The 3,931-nt window shown below is 45.0% G+C and overlaps 2 non-coding genes across 2 annotated transcripts; one reads left to right on the top strand and one right to left on the bottom strand.

Moving 5' to 3' along the window:
* Nucleotides 1-265: 265 nt before the first annotated feature.
* On the top strand, nucleotides 266-336 carry TRNAG-GCC. The gene has a single exon. It is a non-coding gene; the product is annotated as a tRNA-Gly (tRNA).
* Nucleotides 337-630: 294 nt separating this feature from the next.
* Nucleotides 631-702, bottom strand: TRNAA-CGC. Its single transcript has one exon. It is a non-coding gene; the product is annotated as a tRNA-Ala (tRNA).
* Between the last annotated feature and the right edge of the window lie 3,229 nt (nucleotides 703-3,931).

Genomic DNA, 3,931 nt, shown 5'->3' with positions numbered 1-3,931 from the left:
ATTCTGTATATACATAACAACATTTTAATTTGTCTCCTTCACCAAGAATAGCTTCAGAAGTATCTCCCCATAAAGTTCAACACAAATTAATGAGATTTTTTTGGTAAATGTTAATGTGTTCTCAATATTTTTGATAATTATTTAATTAAGCATTACATTGCTTTCTCTAACACTGAATATATAAATACTATATAATTACAGAAGAGGCTTTACTCATTTGGAAATATCTCTTTTAGGTGAATGTGGAAGTCACTAACACCTGTGAGCATTGGTGGTTCAGTGGTAGAATTCTCGCCTGCCACGCGGGAGGCCCGGGTTCGATTCCCGGCCAATGCAATATGTACTTTTACATTCATTTTCGCTTGCATGTCTTTAGGTGTTCAAAACACGTTCAGTAACGATACAAAATGTTTACCTTATGCAAATAAAGGAGTGAATCACTGCAAATTTCTTGTTTCACTTTTACTTTGAGAACCGAAACTGCTGTTTTACTAAGCTGCACTGGTATTCTGTCTCCCTTTTAGATTTTTACGTGGGGACGTCCTAAACCATGTGAGCAAAAGTTATGTATTGCGTCCTTGTAGGATATGAATAGGAGGGGAAAAAAAAAGAAAAATAACAACGGCTGCTTGGAGATGCCGGGGATTGAACCCGGGACCTCACACATGCGAAGCGCGCGCTCTACCACTGAGCTACATCCCCCAGCCCACAGCCTGCCTTCTGGAATAGACTTTCATTCATTCTCTTTCTTACTAGTCAAATTTCTGCACTTATTTCGCAAGTGTTCATTCTGGTGAGTGCTTCTGTAGCACATTTCTACCCTCTCCTGCTCCCGCGTTTAGCAGTTTTCCGTGATGCATCTGGACCCCGCGCAGCCAGCAGCGTGGGACGCAGCGAGGACCTACCCGCCTCTGTGCACTCCTGCCGGGCGCTGGGGTTTGGGTAAAGGGCAATCGGGCACCTGGACCCGCCACGGAACCCGCGGTCCACGCGGGAGGGTCGGACTTCGGGGTGCCTCCTTAAGGCGCGTGGGGACTCCAGGGACCCAGCCTCCGGGATGCCAGTGTCTCCCTGGTGCCTCAGGAGACCCGTTTCCGAAGCAGAGCGGTGGGGGACTTTCTGTGCGAACCCGACAACCTTGTGGCTTTATCTGTACACCCCCCGAAATAAGCCCTCATCCCCAGGAAAGGACGTGTTCACGCCACATCTCTACAAATTGGTGGCACGTGGGCGTTCCAGACAATTCTTGGAGATGAAAATGATTTCGCAACATGCTCTTCTTTTTCATGGGGCCTAAACGGAAAGAAAGAAAATGACACCGCTACCCTCTTTGTAGTTTAACTATATACAAATGCTGATAGAGTCAGGGCGGGTGACTTGCTCAAGGTGGCTTTTTCTCTTGTTTGATATTTACATCTTGGACCCACCTGACTGGTTGATGTGATAGTAATGTAAGTCACTGAATACCTTTGGGTTCCTCTGAAACTTCCCTAACCACCAATCGCACTCCCAGCCCCAAAGGAAGAAATTGCTCCTCTCCAGCTGATGGCCTGCTAGGTAAATAGCGTGAGCTGTTTACAGTTAGATGGTATGTGTTTGGCCCTTCCGGAAGCAGTTGGGATTGCTACCAGCCCCCACAAGAGAAGGATGGGTGGCAGAAGCCTCTGACACGCTCATGGGAAGGAGCGGGGGAGAGACTCGGTGTCAGGGGAGCTGGGTCAAGGTCACTTCAACCACCAGGGCTAAGACTGACCACAACAGGTAGCACCATGGGGGCCTAGAATGTCCACTCCCTTAGTGGCAGCATCACCCCTTAGAAATGAAATGGTCACCAGGCCCAAAGCCAGAGCGGAAAAGCAGACGTTTCAAAAATGTGGGTAAACCACAAGCTACATAATCAACCCCTAGATTCAAAATAAATGTTACTGTGTTTGCTTACGGTCATTTAAACAAATAGTAGCTCCTAATCAGATTTTGTTTTTAACTAGAACAAACCACATGCTGAGCTAATAATACAATCATACAGAATGTTTAAAAAAAGAAAAAGAAAGAAAGCCACGTCATGGGACAGTCATTAAGGAGCTCCACTCCAAGCCAGAACATTTCCAAAGCAACCCCGGCATTCCATCGAGAGGCCCTAGAACATGAACATCAGTTGATTCTGGGAAAGAGCCATTTCTCCATCCCAAGGATTTCACCAGCGCAAATTACAACTGTAATATTCAGTTAGTCGGAAAAGAAGTACGTTGCCTCTGGTGACCTCACCTTGACATCCTCTTTAGGATCCTTTCGTCGTGTTGCGGCTAATTTGTCCATTACGGGAGGCCCTCCTCCCTTTCTGGGACTTCTTTCTCACAAAATTCGGAAATTTCAGAGCTGAAGCCAGAAAAGGCCCCCGTTAAATGCCCACGCCTCCTCTTCTGCCAGTCCCAGGCCTAACTAGATAAAGAAAATGGATTTGATAAAGAAAATGGAGCCAAGTTCTAAAGCCAACAGAGGATGTGAAGTTGGTTTACCGGCCTGGCTTAAATGAAAAGAAAGACTCAGTGGGTTTTTTCAGCCTCTGTGGTTGATGGGAAAGATAAAACAGGAAGCCCAGTTTTGAATTAGGTGGTCTTTTCAGGAAAACTTGTTGGATTGCAACTATTCTGTATGTGCATAAAACTGTCCCAGCTCTGCTCACAGGTGAAGAGAGGCTGACCAAATGTCCAACTTAACGGAATATTAAAAATTCCATATCTCATCATTGCTGGGGGACTGAAGGGAGGGGAAAGGGGATTAAGAGGTACAGACTTCCAGTTATAAAATAACTGGGACGGAGCAGGGGAGAGATTTGGTGTCAGGGGAGCTGGGTCAAGGTCCAGCATAGGGAATAGAGTCAAAAACATCAAAATAACTATGAATGCTAACAGATGGTTACTAGACTTGTGGTCACTTTGCAAGATATATAAATGTTGCATCAGTGTGTTGTACACCTGAAACTAAGTCAATTATAATTAAAAATAAATTAATTTAAAAGTCCAGTTCTATGTTCTACCCTCCTCACATCTCTCTTCATTGGGGACAAATTTCCCCCATCGTAGCTCTCTCTCTCTTTCTCACACACATGACACACTATTCACAACGATTGACCTTCGGCCCTCACTTTGGGGCAGGTAGCGTTTCTCCCTGGCACTGTTTTCACAGTACCTTCCCCATTCTTGCTTCGGCTCTTGGCACTCTTCGTCCAGCAGGCGTAGGGGATCTTTACATCAGAGCTGGCTCTGAGCTGGCATGCCTACTCGCAGCCACGCAGTAGTTCCTGCTCCGCACAGCACGCTGGGATTACTGGCAGAGCCTTTAAAAATGCTGGTGCTCGTGTGAGCCCAACCCAACCAATTAAGTCAGAAGCTCTAGGAGTGGGTCCAGGCATCAGTATCTATTTAAAGGCCCTGTTTATTCCAAAGTGCCACTAAGCCTGAGAGACTATTTGCATGTCAACAAGAGATGTTTAGTGGTGGTTGTTAACTTATTGTGTTAATCATTTTGCAATATATGCAGACATTAAATCATTATGCTGTACACCTCCCCAATGTTATATGTCAGTTATATCTCAATTCAACCATTCATTAGAAAGACTCTACAAGACACTCGGAAGGGGATAGGAGTGGCATCTGCACTGGTACCCTTGACAGGAATAAAGCCCGGAACTCTTCAGTTCCCCTGCCGACACTTTATCCACTGAGCCAAACCAGCTAGGGCAATTTGCAACACATTATTTTACTCTTTGGGTAATAACTACTAAGAATTCTTCATCACCACAGTTAATTATCATTAATAATAACCTGGGTGCCCCCAAAAAGCTACTGGTTACATTCAATTCAGAGAAAATTAATAAACATTCCTCTTTTCAATAAGTACCCCAATGTGAAAAATTATAGTGATCATACTT

This window comes from Myotis davidii, unplaced genomic scaffold (assembly GCF_000327345.1).
Source record: "Myotis davidii unplaced genomic scaffold, ASM32734v1 scaffold433, whole genome shotgun sequence".
In the NCBI taxonomy this organism is placed as follows: domain Eukaryota; kingdom Metazoa; phylum Chordata; class Mammalia; order Chiroptera; family Vespertilionidae; genus Myotis; species Myotis davidii.
This window is presented reverse-complemented; position numbering and strand designations above follow the sequence as displayed.